Below are 18,986 nucleotides of genomic sequence, written 5' to 3'. Positions count from 1 at the left end.
ATTGCCTGCCGTTTCTTTTCTATATAATACTGTTTCCAGCTTCTTTTCTCCTTTCCTAATCAGCAAATCCAAGAAAGAGATTTCGTTTTCACTGATGGTATACGTAACCCTTAGATTCCGTGTATTAACATTCAGCCCCTCTAAAAACTCCACCAAGACCTCCCGAGGGCCCCTCCAGACAAGTAAGACGTCGTCCATATATCTTAACCAGAGGGCCGCATGTGCCCCGAATGTGTTCCGGCGGTATACTTCCTGCCTCTCCCATGCCCCTAAATGCAAACATGCATAGGCCGGGGCGCACGCGGCCCCCATCGACGTCCCCCTTGCCTGTCGATACATCACCCCATCTGCCAGGAAACAATTGCTAGTCAACACCAAATGTAAAAGACTAATGACCACCTGGTTCTTGTCCTTCATCCAGCCCCTGTATTGATTTAAAAAATATTCCACTGCCTCCACACCCACTTTGTGGGGTATAGAGGTATACAGGGACTCGATGTCAATACCCACCAGGTAATCAGAGTCCTCTATTTCAAAATCTTTAATCAAATTCAGCAATTCCCTGGTGTCTCTTACAAATGAGGGCAATTCTTCCACTAGGCCCTTCAGATTCTCATCTATAAAGGTTCCAATTTTTTCCAACGGGCCATCTATTGCTGCCACAATGGGGCGGCCTGGGGGACAATCTTTGTTTTTATGTATTTTCGGGATTAAATAAAGTACTGGAATCTTATAATGGTCAAATTTCATATACTGATACTCACTTGCCGAAATTGCCCCCTGTTTCAAAGCAATATCTAGAATTTTATCCCGCTTTTTAACAATATCAGGGAAAGGATTCTCCTTCTTCAGTTTAACATATGTCTCTGAACAACCAAGCTGCCTATTCATCTCTCTGAAATAAGCCTCTTTACTCCATAGAACAATGTTGCCTCCTTTATCACTGCCCCTAATGACTGTAGTATTGTGGGGAAGCAAGTGGACATTATCTCTTACCCATTTATACACACAAGTGCAATCCTAAAAAGATCGGCCGATCGTGATTGTATGGTTGGTGTGTGAATGTGCAAGTCTGGGGGAGCGCTCCCGTTGAGGTCTCAGGCAGAATTTTATGGGGGGGAGGGTTATGCACAGGGGGAAATTTGGTAAAGAATGAAATCTGATCAATAAAGTTTATACTTTTATAGCTCTTGAGTGGCGGTCACTCTTTCTTGTATGGTCGTATGTGATATAAGTGTACCTGCCTTCCTCAACAAACCAGGTTGGGTGAGCTAATTAATTAAAGGACCTGTGCACCGGATATCTTTAAATTGTTTAAACATAGAGTGTGGCTTGCTGATTTATCGTCTAGTTAGCCAGGATATTTGGTGATCACATTGCAGATTGCATGGTGTATGGTGGCAGTATACACACTCACTGACATGGGAGAAAACGTACCGTACATTTATTACTGAGTCACACTATGTATTGCGTTTTCTTTCTTTTCTGATGTACATCTAAGACATAACATCTGAAAATTACTTCAGATTACTTGAGTGCATAATTGTGGACTTGATGGGCACCACACCATGTATACGACCCCTTTTCCCCTTGTATGGTGTGGTGCCCATGTAATATACAATACATTGGCTATCATTCATAAAGCATTCCCGCATGCGGAAATGCGTAATACCGCTGACTTTACCGAGCACTGAGCAAGTGTTGTATTCATAAAGCCTCTTTCCGCATGCGGAGCTGACATTCCCGTGCAGAGTGACAACGTACCGCCTTCTGCGGTGTGGATACGCAGTTATCCAGAAAAAGTATCAAAATGTTCATTCATAAACATTTCCGCATAGCGGTATGCGGAAAGGGATTACCGATCCCCTGGATGTAGCGGGAAGCTTGCGGAGTACATGTAAGTGAATGGGACGGACCTCCCACACATCAGCAGAGAGAGCACCGCATGGAGGGTCTCGGCCAGCTTTTCTGTTTCCGCATGCCTACCGCCCGCCTGCCGACACCATTCTCCAGAAAACCTCCGCAATGCTACCGCCCCAGGCACAAAGTTTATGAATGACCACCTAGAAAGATAAACTACCGACGGCGGTATTCTCCCGCACGGGTTCCCCTTACCGACAGCCTGTTCATGAATGATAGCCATTGGCAGAACAACAAAGCAACTGAAAGCGAGGATTGGAGAACATATAGGCAATATAAGAAGAGGATTCATAGGCCACAGTGTGTCTGAACATTATAAAACATTACATAATTCTGACCCCAGCACATTAAAATTCTGTGGAGTTGAAAAAGCCAATTACTCGTGGAGGGGATGTAATAAAACCAGAGATATATCGAGACGAGAAACAAAATGGATATAGGAAATGGGAACCCTACAGCCAAGAGGACATAACATAGACATTGGCATCAACTGCTATATTGCAAATAGCTAATTTAATATTTTCACATTGATCTGCAGGTTTTAAAAAATGTAATGATATCTTTTCAATAGTGTGAGCAGAAATGTTCTAAGAATTAGCTAACAGGTTTAGAGACAAGGATATAATGTTAACCCTGAAAAACTGGACGAAATGCAGGGACAATGAACTTGCAGATGTATAGAAAGAATACATTAGTGCTAGTTAGTTTGAGACCACAAGATGGCGATATATAGATTTTAATGGGGAAGATGCAGGGAAATTATAAATGTATTTAGAACTTGTGTGTACTCTGCATATCTCCAATTGATTTTTCCATATGCCTCCATGGCAGCATATGTATGGGTAAGCCCCACCCCTACCAATTAACAGGACCTTAGCTATAAAAGAAAGTGACCCCTAGCGAGCAGCATTCTCATTTTTGTCCTCACCTCCGAACAGGTTCCTTAGTGTTTCATCGCTATGTATTTTTATTTTACTCTTACCTCGCCGACATTCCTGCGGCGTTCCGGCCAGGTTCAGCCTCTCCTGGTCGCAGCCCTCTTGTTCTTGACTAAATGTCAAATTATTCAGGGACCCTATATCTGGGGTGATGGTGGGAGCTTGATCTAAATGATCTTTTCCCCCCTTTATGGCTGCTCTGCATGACTTAAATACGATTGCAGAGCACAGTGTGATCCCTCTCACCTTTTTTTCTTCCTGTCTGCTGTCTGCAGTGCACAGGTTAGTGGTGCATAGTTCAGCCTATCCTGCTGAGTGCTCAGTGCTCTTGCCCCTCTGGGTGGCATCACAGTGTACTCTTCTCAGAGCAAAGCTGTCCCCTGTGCCACCTTCGCTATCCGGGCAAAGATTTGCCAGGCTGCCAAGTGGCATTCTTTCCATACATTCATTGCCCATTTCAGAGTCAATCCAACAGCCTCCGCTTCAGTTGAATTTAGAAAGAAAGTTATTTCTGAATCTGTTAAAGCCTTAATTGAAATTATTTTTGGTCAGCAAGTCTTGTCCCTCTCTTTCTTTTTTCTGCTAGTTAAATCCCATACGTATGCTGCCATAGAGGCATATGGAAAACGGAAAATTGTATACTCACCTAACGGTAATTTTCCTTTCCATGTGCATCCATGGCATAGGGATTTCCCTCCCTTTCCTTTTGTTGACTTTTTGCTGTTCTCCAGTTCGGCTAGACAATGAGAATGCTGCTCGCTAGGGGTCACTTTCTTTTATAGCTAAGGTCCTGTTAATTTGTAGGGGTGGGGCTTACCCATACGTATGCTGCCATGGATGCACATGGAAAGGAAAATTACTGTTAGGTGAGTATACAATTTTCCGTTATTGTTTAACCGGTATCATTTTTTAACTCATGTGTTTTTTGATGGAAAACGGGCTTCCCCGTGTTTGGAATCCTATCTTATCCCCTAACCGTGAGAGCTATGCGCTCCAGCTTGGACCGCATAGTAAGACGGCGGATCCATGCGCCGATAAAGTTCCAGCAAAGCGGCGCCCAATCAGCGTCTAAACCCCACGAGGAGGGGGGCGGTCCATACGGAAGCGGCACCAAAGCGGCGTTACAAATCCTCCTGGCGTCCAGAGGCTAACCACGCCCCTGATGAGTCACGCGTAGTGACGAAACGCTTCGGGTAAAGCCAACGGACGTCCAGGATGTGCGGCACATCACAGAGCGACCGGCAATAGACGAGCGGGAGTGACACAGCAACCGACGAGCCTGTCCGGAAAGGCACGGGGGAGAGCCTGTTAAACTCTGAGCGCTGTCCATTTTTAATAAAGTATTATCTATCTTTTACGGAATTACGCTATGCGAGGTCCTTTCTCTCCTTCGAAGGTATTTACACACAGGATTGGCTGCATTCACGTAACTACAGGAGGAAGAGGGATCGCACACCTGCCACCTTGCAGAACAGGTGTGGACATCTATTGAGCGATCTTTGACCAGTCTCGCAGTGGTCAAACAGGCTGGGTGAGTGGAACTCCTGTGGGGGTGAATTTAATACCTGTGCCCTAAAGCGGAGAGCTGCCTATTAATGTATAAGGATTTAAAAGGGGACTGGCTGAAGCCCAAATAGAGCACAGACATGAACTACCATTCAATTTATATGAAAGAATTGATGGACATTGATTTTTCATTTAATTTTTTCATATTTAATATTTTTTCATATAAGTCTCTTCAATATTGTACCACATTCTAGCGCTGTTCATTATACATCTATTAGAAAAGTAATGCAACATGGGCCTGCAGTCAGTTCTGTAAATTCCCAGCAGTTTGCACATCAGAATGGAGAGTTAGCACTCGTTTCCATATGTGCGCTTTTAGCCACGCTTATGGAAACACGATCACAGGGACATCAGAGAGTGCATAGACTGCACTGTATGATGTTTTCATACATGCACTGCGATTCACCACTGAACCCCAGCGCATGGTTGCACGTACTGTGGCACGCTTGCGCCCGCTATCCTATTCATTATAAAGGAATGTGATCGCAATGGGATGCAACGCAGTGCTGCACTGACGCACGGCCACCTGTGTTGCAATAGAAACGAGCCCAAAGTTTTTAATAATGTTAAACTGCAAAATATTTATGTAGGCATGATAAATTCTTATAGCGTTTTTTTTTTTACAATAATAGGTATTTCACTTTAATTCTGAGTGTGGGACAGCTAAGAGAAAAACTTGTTTTTTAAAGGGAACCTGAAGTGAGAGGGAGGCTGGCATATTTATTTTCTTTTAACCTTTTCGGGACCGCGTGCATTAGATTCTACGCCGCACTTGTAGCTGTTCTAGCCTGATGCGGCGTAGAATCTACGCCGGCCCGCAATTTCCGCTCCCGACGCGATCGTGCGCACCCAGAGGGGGAGATTAAGCTGTCATATGACAGCCGACATCTCCCCCGAGTGATCAGCAGCCATCGAGTATGGCTGCTGATCACGTGATCACTACGATCGCCGTCGGATCGTAGTGATCAGTTTGACAGCTGCGGCGGCAGGGGGGGAAAAGAAGAGGATCCACTTACCTCCCGCCGTTCCCGCAACGATCGGCACCCCCCTCCACTCTGGCCGGCATCTCCGCTCCATCTGACGTCAGCGCCGGGTCCCGGCTTGATGACGTCATCAAGCCGCGACCCGGAACTGATCGTCAGACAGAACGGAGATGCCGGCCGGAGAAGAGGGTCCCGTGCGGCTCATCGCTGGAGCCTGGAAGGTAAGTGAAGGCAACTGGCAGAAGGGGGGGCCCAGGCCACCATGGGGGGACACAAATCCAGGCAGCCACAGACGGTATCCGGCCGCCTGACCCCCCCCAAACGCGCGCACCCCCCTCCCGCGCAAAATGCCTTGGTCCTTAAGGGGGGGGGGGGGGGTAGGCGGCCGGTCCCGAAAAGGTTAAACAATACCAGCTGCCTGGCAGTCCTAATGCATGTTTATTTCTGGTGTGTGATTCAGCCAAGGAGATCAGCAGGGCTACCAGGCAACTGGAATTGTTTAAAACACTCCAGGTCCCCTTTAAGTTTTCCCTACTTTACAATAACCGATTTATTTGCTGAGGTTTCCCATTTTGAAAATGTTATATACTTCTTGTCAAGATTTGTCTGCTTCAAGTTTCTAATGGGCATCATCCACCACTTCATGTGCTGTGCTGAGGGAAGCAGTAAAAAACGGAGCATATGGCTAATGGACAAAAAGGTTGCGCCGCCATAGACTGCAATGCAAAATATCAGCTATTGGGCGCCCGACAGGAAATTTGGGCGCCCGATATAGCGGTTGCAGGGATCGTGTTAACAAAAGCTTTCCTTTACAGGAAGATTTTATTTTTTGTCACAAGTTAGTGGAAAATGACACTTTGTGAAAAAAAAAAAAAAAAATCAATTTCCTCTAACTTGTGACAAAAAATAAAATCTTCTATGAACTCATCATACACCTAACAGAATACCTTGGGATGTCTTCTTTCTAAAATGGGGTCACTTGTGGGGTTCCTAAACTGCCCTGGCATTTTAGGGGCCCTATACCGTGAGGAGTAGTCTAGAAACCAAATGCCTCAAAACCTGTGAAATCCTAAAGGTACTCATAGGACGTTGGGCCCCTTAGCGCACCTAGGCTGCAAAAAAGTGTCACACATGTGGTAACACCGTACTCAGGAGAAGTAGTATAATGTGTTTTGGGGTGTATTTTTACACATACCCATGCTGGGTGGGAGAAATATCTCTGTTAATGGACAATTGTGTGTAAAAAATCATAAACATCTCATTTACAGAGATATTTCTCCCACCCAGCATGGGAATGTGTAAAAATACACCCACAAACACATTATACTACTTCTCCTGAGTACAGCGATACCACATGTATGACACTTTTTTGCAGCCTAGGTGCGCTAAGGGGCCCAACGTCCTATGAGTACCTTTAAGATTTCACAGGTAATTTTGAGGCATTTGGTTTCTAGACTACTCCTCACGGTTTAGGGCCCCTAAAATGCCAGGGCAGTATAGGAACCCCACAAGTGACCCCATTTTAGAAAGAAGACACCCCAAGGTATTTCGTTAGGTGTATGGTGAGTTCATAGAAGATTTTATTTTTTGGCCCAAGTTAGTGGAAAATGACACTTTGTGGAAAAAAAAATCAATCTCCGCTAACTTGTAACAAAAAATAAAATCTTCTATGAACTCACCATACTCCTAACGAAATACCTTGGGATGTCTTATTTCTAAAATGGGGTCACTTGTGTGGTTCCTATACTGCCCTGGCATTTTAGGGGCCCTAAACCGTGAGGAGTAGTCTAGAAACCAAATGCCTCAAAATGACCTGTAAAATCCTAAAGGTACTCATAGGACTTTGGGCCCCTTAGCGCACCTAGGCTGCAAAAAAGTGTCACACATGTGGTATCGACGTACTCAGGAGAAGTAGTATAATGTGTTTTGGGGTGTATTTTTACACATACCCATGCTGGGTGGGAGAAATATCTCTGTTAATGGACAATTGTGTGTAAAACAAATCAAAAAAATCTCATTTACAGAGATATTTCTCCCACCCAGCATGGGTATGTGTAAAAATACACCCCAAAACACATTATACTACTTCTCCCGAGTACGGCGATACCACATGTGTGGCACTTTTTTGCAGCCTAGGTGCGCTAAGGGGGCCAAAGTCCTATGAGCACCTTTAGGCTTTACAGGGGTGCTTACAATTTAGCACCCCCCAAAATGCCAGGACAGTAAACACATCCCACAAATGACCCCATTTTGGAAAGTAGACACCCCAAAGTATTCAGAGAGGGGCATGGTGAGTCTGTGGCAGATTTCATTTTTTTTTTTTTGGTCAAAAGTTAGCAGAAATGGAAACTTTTATTTTTATTTTATTTTTTTGTCACAAAGTGTAATTTTCCGCTAACTTGTGACAAAAAATAAAACTTCTATGAACTCACCATGCGTCTTAGTGAATATTCTGGGATGTCTTCTTTCCAAAATGGGGTAATTTTGGGGTATCTATACTATCTTGGAATTCTAGCACCTCATGAAACATGACCGGTGCTCAGGAAAGTCAGAGATGCTTCAAACTGGGGAAATTCACTTTTTGCACCATAGTTTGTAAACGCTATAACTTTTACCCAAACCAATAAATATACACTTATTGGATTTTTTTTTATGAAATACATGTAGCACAATAAATTTGGACAAAAACGTATATAGAAATTTTACTTTATTTGAAAAATGTCAACACAGAAAGTTAAAAAAATCATTTTTTTTTATGAATATAATAAAAACTAAAAAGCACAGCAGCAATCAAATAGCACCAAAAGAAAACTGTATTAGTGACAAGAAAAGGAGGTAAAATTCATTTAGATAGTAGGTTGTATGACCGAGCAATAAACAGTTAAAGCTGCAGTGGTCTGAATGGAAAAAAAAGTGTCTGGTCCTTAAGGGGTTTTAAGACTGCAGTCCTTAAAGGGGAACTTCAGCCTAAACAAACATACTGTCATTAAGTTACATTAGTTTATTTTAATTACAATAGATAGGTAATATAATTTTTTTACCCACCCTGTTTTAAAAGAACAGGCAAATGTTTGTGATTCATGGGGGCTGCCATCTTTGTCATGGGGGCAGCCATCTTTTTGGTTGAAAGGAGGGGACAAGGAGCATGAGACACAGTTCCAACTGTCCTGTGTCCTGATTACCCCTCCCAGCTGCACACGCTAGGCTTCAAATGTCAAATTCAGAATGTAAAAAAAAAAAAATTTGCACCAAAACAGCAGAACGAGAGCAACAACATCAGAAATCCCATCATGCTTTGCAGAGCATCAGGAGAAAAAAGCCCGGGCAGTTTTCTTCTGTGCAGCTAAAAATGAGGCTTGTATAAGAGAAACAAAGTTCTGATGCTGTTAAACTGTTAAAGAAACACCAGGCCTTTTCAGTGCTGCTGAGTCGTTTTTTAGTCCGGAGGTTCACTTTAAGTGGTTAATACAAGTGTAAATATCATTTTTTGTTATAGACGCTATTTTACGTTTCATTTCAGAATTCGTTTGTTGTTATAGACGGTATTTTGCCATTTCATTTCCGTTTATTCAACCTGTTTAGCACTACATTTTTGTTTACAAGCTATAAACGAAAAATATTGTTTTACATTGCAACTCATAAGTTTAGCTATATCCCGCGCCCTTTTTTCCAGGCGCCCTTTTTTGATACACGCGTGCTGAGGAACATATTGGTGCTTTAGAAATAAAGTCTGATATTATTACTATTAATAATAAACGTATATAAGGCCCTATAAAAATACACGTTGGTAACAAAAGGGTAAACTTCTGCTAGCGCCATAGTTTTGTAGTTTTTAATATGTCCACAAGAGGTCAGGCACCACACACTTTACTGGCCATCGTCTCCTAGGAAAGTAGAAGGATGAAGAAGCATGAACTAGTTGTACAGACACAATTTCCTCATCACAGTTCAGACCATAAATGGAAATTCAGCGTGAGGCAGTGGGGAGGTGATCTCCTGTCATGTGATCGGTAGAGTACACTGTTTCCTTGTGACATTCATTGCACTAAGGTCATAGCCACCATTCTTCCAGCACTAACTCTTAAAACGAGTATGCTGTCCTACTTTCTACAAGCTCTGGGGAGTTTATTATATATTTAATAGCATTTCAAGGATTACTTTCAAAACACTTTGCATGTATTTCTTGGATCTTTATAATGTGACTTTCCATTTTTTCCCATTATCTGACCCAAAAGGGATCTAAGCACCTGTACACATATCTAAAGGAGGTTTCAAAAATAGTTTGATTGGCAAACATTTAATTACCTTTGGGGGGCTGCACCCTAGCTCCCTTCCCCTTCTCCATTAGAGATGGCCCGAACCTCCGATTTTCGGTTCGCAAACTTCCACCAAAAGTTCGGTTTGCGCAAACTTCCGTGAACCGCAATAGACTTCAATGGGGAGGTGAACTTTGAAAACTAGAAAAATGTATGCTGGCCATAAAAGTGATGGAAAGATGTTTCAAGGTGTCTAACATCTGAGTTTTTGCATGGATGAGTGGGATAGACGCCAAAAGTCCCAGGGAAAAATCTGGATTGGACGCACAGCAGCGTTTTAAGGGCAGAAATCACATTGAATGCTAAATTGCAGGCCTAAAGTGCTTTAAAACATCTTGCATGTATATTCATCAATCAGGTGTAATTAGAGTACTGCTTCACACTGACACACCAAACTCACTGTGTAACGCACTGCAAACAGCTGTTTGTGTAGTGACGGCCGTGCTGGACTGGTGCGCACCATGGTGAGGGTGCAGGCCGTGGCGGTCTTCAAGCCCATATGGTCGCCGGGCTGTGGTAGCTCAATGATAGAACAACAGTGACTGTCCAGCTGATCAAATTTGGTCTGTCCACAATGAAGCAACGACGCTCAACTCACGTAGGTAGGTGGGTGCACAACAGGTAGGTAAGTATATGCAGTACTGGGTATTGCAATGTGCACCTGTCACACACAGACAGGTAGCGGACAGGCACAGTGACACTGCGTGCTCTCACGTAGGTAGGTGGGTGCACTGTGAACAACAGGTAGGTAGGTAGGTATATGCAGTGATGGGTATTACAATGTGCACCTGTCACACACAGACAGGTAGCGGACAGGCACAGTGACACTGCGTGCACGCAACTCACGTAGGTAGGTGGGTGCACTGTGAACAACAGGTAGGTAGGTACATGCAGTACTGGGTATTACAATGTGCAGCTGCCTGTCACACACACAGGTAGTCACTGAATGTGCTGGGCCTGGCTGGCAGTGGCACACACACAGTATGAATTATCAAGGCTGTCTATGCAACACAAGTGTCAGTGGGACACACACAGAAAAAAAATAGATCACAAGAACAAGATTAGCTCTCAAAAGAGCTGTTGTGGGGTGCTATTTTAGCAATAAGAATCAGCAAGCAGCTAACTAGATATGAAGGTGTGTGTGTGGGGGTTGGGGGGGGGAGGGGGCCCTGGGGTGCTTCTTACTCTAATAGCAATCAGTGTGTGACAGCTGGGGTGGGAGGGATGGAGGGGCCTGATTTGGTGTCTCAGCCTTGGGTCCTGGAGGACCTTGTCCCAGCTCTGGCCTGATCAACTAAGTCCAACGGTGCTGGCTGTGCACTGTGCACACAGAATGTCCGGCCTGGTGTGCAGCAGAGCATAAAGTGTTAACGGGCACCAAGGAGGGGGGGAGGCACATTTTACACTTGGGAAAGTGGCCAGGCAGGCAGCGGAGGTGGCATCGCTAGGCCGATTCTCACCTCTCCTGCTGGCACCACTTCCGGCATCCTCCGCTGTCACCCGTTACCGAGTGTGCTGTACCACTTGGCCCATGTGTGACATCACACACATGCGCCTGATGCCACAATTTACAGGCACTTGGTAATGGGGGTGAAAGTGGATGATGCCAGCAGTCGCGCCAGCAGGACAGGTGAAAATCTGAACAACATGGGAACTGGGGGGACATGTTACACTTGAGGGGAAGTATACGCCGTTACCGCCACGCAACCGATCGGGCAAGATATTCCAATATGTTACGGCACCAGTTTTCTTCCGATTTGGTAGAATTATTGACTCAGACGGTCAATCAGGCCGCAAAATCACTAGATGTATGGCCATCTTAAGGCTTATTGCGCCTTTTTCAAATATTGTGAATCTACTGGACTGATACCCCACTATCTTTCTGAAAGGGGGGTTGGGAGCAGACCTCCCAATCCCCATGCAATCTTTATTCACCAGCTGTCCTGCTTTTAGGTCTGGTGTCTGTGAATGTCTGTGTCTAGTAAAAACAGTATATTGTGCAAACATTTATGCCCATCCTCTGAACTACCATCTTTCTTATTTTTAAATGATTGGTGTGGTGGGGGCACACATCCAAAAAGGGTGCCGGGAAATTTGGGCGCATGGTGAGGCTGAAAAACAGCTCACCCTGCTATTACAAATTCCTGGTAATTACTATTCACCCTCCAGGCTGTCATGGACTGTGGGGAACGATGCAATTGAGAGGCCAAATTTAACAGTTTTTTTCATAATTTAAAGAGAAACTCCGACCAAGAATTGAACTTTATCCCAATCAGTAGCTGATACCCCCTTTTACATGAGAAATCTATTCCTTTTCACAAACAGATTATCGGGGGCGCTGTATGGCTGATATTGTGGTGAAACCCCTCCCACAAATAAATTCTGAGTACTACTCTTGGCAGTTTCCTGTCTTTGAACCCTGTTGCATTGTGGGAAATAGCTGTTTACAGCTGTTTCCAACTGCCAAAAGAGCAAGCAGCAGCTACATCACTTGCCAGCAGTAAAAATGTCACCATGTGATAAATGTCTGAATATAAATCAGGGATTTAAAATATTTTACAATGGGCAAACACTGACTAAATCCTTTTTACATAATTATTGTAAAAATGAAGCACTTTTTTTATTACATTATGTTCACTTGAGTTCCTCTTTAAAGGGAACCTGTACTGAGTAAAATTATTTAAAATAAATACATGAGGTAACTTCAAATGAACATTAAATAGTTACCTTGCCATCAGTTCCTCTCAGAAGCTCACCATTTTCTTCTGAAAATGATCCCTTGCAGTTCTGACAACATTTTGTCAGAACTGAAATATATCAGTTGCTGTCAGTTATATATCAGTTGCTGTCAGTTATAGCGGAGTGGACAACGAATGTGCCCGGTAATGTCCATGTTTCCCTATGGCTCAAGTGGGCAATGTTACAGTTTAACAGTGTGCCGACCAGAAAGCTGTTATGGGGTAATGGCCATTTTCAAAATGGAGGATGGAGAATTCCATTGATCACAGTGAACAAACAGGACGCAGAAGAGGAGAAAGAGATTGTGGAGTAGACTACACAGGAGGTAAGTATGACTTGTGTATGCTTATTTTGACTTTTAATTTTCAGTTCAGGTTTTCTTTAAGCTCTGTCTTTTGCCAGTGCCTAAATTACTTTCTGAGCGTTGCTGTAGCCATAATTCACATTACAGCCAATGGCAGCACTCAAATGTCCGGCGCCCTTTTTGCCTGCCTCAGTGGTGGGGATCTGCTGGAGGGGTGTAGGTGGTTTTTCTTTTGGACAAAAGTATTGCACTGAAAGATATCCTTCTATCTCATCTCACTTGTTTACCGGACTAAAATGGTGGAAAGTTTGACTCAAGTCCAGTGGCGTAGCAATAGGGGGTGCAGAGGTTGCGACCGCATCGAGGCCCTTGGGCCAGAGGGGCCCCATGGGGCCCTCCCTCAAACACAGTATTAGCTCTCTATTGATCCTGTGCTGGTATTAATCACTTCTATAGATGCTCTAAATACTTTATTTGTAACAATATTTGTAATCTGCTACACAAAAACGCTCCAGAAAACTCTAGGCATGTTTAGAAAACGTCTCTAAACATGCCTAGAATCGTTCTGAAATCTGCTCCAAAAACCTTTTGAGGATCCGCTAGAGGTTTTGGTGTGCACTGGGCCTCAGTGACTCAATGGCTGCTTACGATCTGAATGCAGCAGCAATCGCTTATAATTCTTAAAGAACGTACTTATTGGCTTACATTAGTGGTTGGATTTAGGCTACGTTCAAAGTGGGGAGATGCACTGCATTCCATTTAAAAACAAAACAAAAAAAAGAACACAATGGAGGTGTTGCGTCGCATACAGTCAATGAAAAGTATGCTTCTCTACCGCGCGCGCAGTATACTGTGACACGCTGCATACTCTACGTTTGCATACTCTGCGTTGGGATACCAGAGTCCATCTGATCATACTGCATTGCATGCACACTAAACATCGCATAGACTTACAATTGCAGTGCGTTACGGTGCGTTAAAGGAACCCTGAGCAGTGCCTAAAAATGTAATTCTGAACTAACCTGGGGCTTTCTCCACCACCCCCCCCCCCACCCCAATAGCCAGCCAGGTCCCTCGGCATCCTCTGGGTCCCCTCGGTGCTCCCACTGGCGCCCTATTAGGTGCATGACTTTACCCAGAGTCGTGCGCAACTGCACATGTGAGGTCCAGCTCGATCACACTCACTGCAACGGGCATGTGATTGATCTGGGCGCGCAGAGGGGACATACATGTGCAGTTGTGCACGACTCTGGGCAAAGTCACACATCTAACAAAGCTGCCAGCTGGAGCACTTAGGGGATTTGGAGGATGCCAAGGGACCTTGCGGGCCACGGGGGCCTGGAGGAAGCCCCAGGTAAGTTCAGAATTACATTTTTAGGCACTGCTCAGGGTCCCTTTTAAATTGCCTCTGTTACATTGCAACCAGTGACGTAGCAATAGGGGGTGCAGAGGTTGCGACCGCATCAGGGCCCTTGCGCCAGAGGGGCCCCAAGAGGCCCTCCCTCAAAAGCAGTATTAGCTCTCTATTGGTCATGTGCTCATAATAATCACTTCTATAGATGCGGGGAATAGTAGTAATCCTTCACAAACTGTTCCCCATCCCCTTCTTGCACCTCTGACACTGTGGCTGTCCTTGGCAGGTTTTGGTGCGCCATATCAATTGTTATGTATAGAGTGCTTGGGGGGGCCCCATGTAAACCTTGCACCAGGGCCCATAGCTTCTTTGCTACGCCACTGCTCAAGTCCTCTTGGCCACAAACACCACGTGCCATACACTCAGCAAAGCAGGATCCAACAACTATCATTACCAGGAATACAGGGGCGTAACTAGAAATACCTGGGCCGCCTGCAAAACTTTGGATGGGGCCCCCTCCTAACTTTGTATGATTCCTTATCAGTGGCTGAGTAGACACAGTCATTAGAACAATTGTGCACAGAGCACAAAGTTTTTTTCTCTCTGTGCATTTAGTTGTCAATCTCTCAGGACAGGCAAAAGAAACCTCTCCCCCTCGGTGCCCCCTGCGGCTTCTGGGCCCCCCTGCAGCTGCATCCCTTGCAGGGTCTATTGTTACGCCCCTGAATACCATACAGAGAACGTAATTTAATTTTACATTCATTAACTACATTTCAATTGAGCTAAGTGGAAATTTTAGCAATCATAGTAACCAATCTTAGTTAATATTTTATTCATGTGACTTCATTATACTGAAATGTGATTGATTTCTGAGGGTTCACTTTGCACTTGTTGCTCTTTTCACTATTAATTGAGTACACATATCTAAATGTTTGCAGCTCGTCCATACTATACAGCACACAGTATTGGCAATGTGATTTATTTTACAATGAGCTTCCTGCTCGCTTCCCTCTAGCTGTCAGAGCTGTATAATCATCTGGCAATCAGAAAATAGCACATAATCTGTCTCTGCCTGGATTATCTGTTGCAGTTTGTGCACAGTGAGCACAGTTCTGCGACTCATCTGAATTTGTACAGTTGCGAGTATGTAAGCAGATGGCTATAGGGACAGGATCATGATGGAGTGTGATGCTGCAAATAAATATAAAAGTATAATTTCATTAGCATAACCAATTAAAGGATGATAGAACATATAAAGCTTAAAACAGAGGGGGGCAGTGTTAAGAGTCCCCTATGTTGCTCAAATGTTAGGATTGCACTTGCAGACAGGAGCAGTGGAGAAAGCTTAGGGCCCGTTCACACTGCACGCGTTTCCAGCCGCGTTTTGGAAACGCGTGCAGGTGGCCAAAACGCACGACATCAGACATTGCATAGAGTGCAATGTCTGATGTTCACACTGCATGCGTTCCGGACCTGTGCGGTCCGGGAACGCATGCTGCACGCAGATTTTGCAAAAACGCGTGGCTGTCCCATTCACTTTTCAGTGATGGGATCAGCCACGCAACGCACACAAACGCGGATGGCCATGCGTTCGTACGCGTTGCGGTCCGCACGCGTTCCGCACGCATGGCCATCCGCATTTCTGATCTGAGCAGCCAGACAGAACTAGATACACCAGACTCTCTGCTCATGGGTTCTGAGGAAGGGAATGGACTGTGTAACTTCCAAGTATGATGTAATCTTGGTTGTTGTTACACACAGGGAGTTACAATGCACCACCGCTGACAAAGATCTGGTATACCTGGTTTTGTTGTCCATACATTGTCCCCAGGTTTAGTATTGCTGTGGGTAGGATTGTGCTGATCCTGAGGCTGTTTGTGGGCTTCTGACTCCTGTTGATCACATCAATATGGCATTTTAATTACCTGTATATACTCGCGTATAAGCCTAATTTTTTAGCATAAGAAATGTGGTGAAAAGTTACCCTCGCAGAATGGATGGTGGAGCAGGTCTTGTTACTGGCAGAGGAGCGTAAGAATCGTGCACTAGTGATCCTGCTCTTACCAGCTTGCTCCCTGCTGTGTCCGTGCCCTCCATCCTCTGCAGCACGGTGTGCAGAGTGTGCTGCTCAAGACTACCTGTCCCCCCCTGACTTGTGGAGCAGAGCATGCAAACAACGTGTCAGCGGTGCAATGATCGGGGATTCTTTCTGTGTGGCAATTGCTGTGTTTCATATCTATGAAACCATCTAGTAGCTTCTTGAGACACAGCTGTATGATCCTGGGGAACATCTGGCTATGGGGAGGGGGGCTGACTTATACTTGGGGAACATCTGGCTACTGTGGAGTGGGCTATATTGGGGAGGGGGATTATACACGAGTCAATCACTTTTTCCTGGTTTCTGAGGGAAAAGTGGGTACCTTGGCTTATACACGGGCCGGCTTATATGCGAGTATATACGGTACACTTACGCTAGCATAATTTGTTTGGATTAATCCCTGACCCTTAAAGGATACTTGGAGTGAGAGGGATATGGAGGCTGCCATATTTATTTCCTTTTAAATAAAACTAGCCTGGCAATCCTTCTGACCCTTATGGTTTCAGTACTGTCTGAATCACACACCAACAAGCATGTGGCTAATCCAATCAGACTTCAGTCAGAAACATCTGATCTGCACACTTGCTCAGGGTCTATGGCTAAAAGTATTACAGACACCGGATTAGGGGGACAACCAGGCAATTTGTATTGCTTAAAAGGTAATACGACAAGTCAGAGAACATCTATATCACGCTTTTCTCCTAATGGACTCAAAGCACCAGAGCTGCAGCCATTAGGGCGTGCTCAGTAGGCAGTAGCAAGTTAGAGTGTCTTGCCCAAGGTCTCCTTACTGAACAGGAAGAGCCAAGATTCAAACCATGGTCCCTGGCAAAGCCTTTAAACAGTACACTATCCAGCCACAAAGAAATATGCTTCCATATTCCTCTTACTTTAGATGCAAGTCTTTGTGTTTGGTGGATTTAAAAAGTTTCTTGCCCAGCAGTGCTTAGGAGGAAAAGTGATCAGCTGGGCTGCAGATTCTTTGACTTCATTTGCTTTCCTTGAGCCTGGTCTGACAAGTACTGTTGCACCTTGCTTCTGTCTCATCCTTCTTCCATAGCATTGAACATGCTTGCTCTTGTAATTCGTGAGTCATGACCTGAGCATGCATTTGAAGGAGGTAGTGAGTGTGGAGGGCTCTGATACTTTGCCTAAGGCTACTTTCACACTCACATGTTATTGTGTTAGACAATATAATCATAGCTCCTAACTGTCCCTTTTTCAGATAGGAGAGGGAAGGACAAATCCCTCTGTCCCTCTTTCTTCCTTATTTGTCCCTCTTTCTTCCTTGTTTGTCCCTCTTTCAGGACTGATGTACAGATCTGTGTAAATAAATGTATTTTTCTACTGATTTTTTTTTAAGACTCTACACTTTATTCATTTGATATATTTCTTATTTTCAAATATTAAAACTAAGGAAAATTACTGATGATAGAAAGGACCAGGGTGGGTTGAATGATAAAACTACATATTTTGCTTCTGAATTCTTTGTGATATGCATCATGAGGAGTGTGTTGGGGCGTGGTTAGAGGTGGGGCAGGGGTGTGTCTTAACATGTCCCTCTTTCTTATCTTAAAATGTTCAAGAAAGGGGCGTATAACACATTGTAAAGGTGATCCACAGGGCCCCTGCAGAGTATTGGCAATGGAATGCACTCCCCACTCACCTCCCCGGTTGGCTTGCTTCTCCATAAGTCTGTGTGCTTCCTTCATCCCTGATCGCCAGGAGAAATTAAACAGGGCACTCACTACAGTTCTCTGTGACCCTGCGGCTTGTTAGCTGATGTATTCAGCTGGCTCTAGGGCCTTTGGTATTTGCCCAGTTTGCCCCATAGAAGCACTGGCCCTGATGGCAGCTGTTATGGTACCCCGGAGCAGGAAGGACCCAATTTGTCCCTACTCCCTGAGCATTTTGTATCCCTCCACCACATGGCCTCCAGATATTTATTATTGAACTGAGCAGCAGGCCTCAGGGTCAGGGTGGATACACAGAGATACAGAACCTGCAGGGAAGTTATGCTGCACTCTGAACACTGGCATAGGAACATGGGTCGCAGTGGCTGTTACTGTCACTGGGCCCCAGCTCCAGAAACCCCACCTGGGGCCCTCTCTTTTTGCCAAGTGCATTTTTTTAGGCCCATTTCACACTGGCGCGTTGCGTTGGTCTATTTTACCGTTGGCCAACGCTATGCCAATGAAAGTTTATGGGGCATTTCATACTTCCAGGGTTGCGACGCGATGCGGCAGAAGTGACGAATTTCACACACGGCCAACGCTGTTGCAATAGTGCGTTGGTGAGCAACATGCAAAGTGCGGCGAACCAAAAGTCATGTAAGTCTATAGCGATGCAGCTTTTTTTCAATTTTTCGCGTTGCGGCGCACATGTCAGAAAGCTTCTTTTGTGAGCGTTAGAGAGCATCGCTTCCTGCTCGCTCGGTCTGCAGCCAGAATGGAGATTACCACGCAATGCCGCAGTAATCTCCAACGGCTTTTTTTTGGCATTGCGGCGTGATCAGCCGAGCGCACGGCAACCGCAGCTTAGCAGTGTGAAGCCAGCCTTATGCTCAGACGTGCAATGCAAACGCCAGAGCAGGAAGCGTATAAAAGCTGTAATAGTTACTGGCTGAGTACCTCTTTCAGGTCTCAATTACATTTCTTCCCACTGTGTACATTAAAAAAGATGCTGGATCATGCTGATAGTTGGAATATCGGCAATGTTACTGATATTCTAATATTGCCCACTCCAACCTATACCTCATACTACCCCTC

The 18,986-nt window shown here is 44.8% G+C and overlaps 1 long non-coding RNA gene across 2 annotated transcripts in view; it reads left to right on the top strand.

Annotated features, from left to right (window-relative positions):
• LOC137528314 (uncharacterized) overlaps positions 1–18,986 on the top strand; it is a 65,516-nt gene that overhangs the window by 7,489 nt on the left and 39,041 nt on the right. For both annotated transcript variants that reach the window (XR_011023362.1, XR_011023363.1), the window contains exon 2: positions 4,255–4,389. This is a non-coding gene — a long non-coding RNA (uncharacterized lncRNA). The remainder of the gene's footprint in view (positions 1–4,254; positions 4,390–18,986) is intronic.

Source organism: Hyperolius riggenbachi, chromosome 8 (genome assembly GCF_040937935.1).
Source record: "Hyperolius riggenbachi isolate aHypRig1 chromosome 8, aHypRig1.pri, whole genome shotgun sequence".
Lineage (NCBI taxonomy): Eukaryota > Metazoa > Chordata > Amphibia > Anura > Hyperoliidae > Hyperolius > Hyperolius riggenbachi.
The sequence above is the reverse complement of the archived record's forward strand: the minus strand, read 5'-3'. Positions and strand labels throughout refer to the sequence as shown.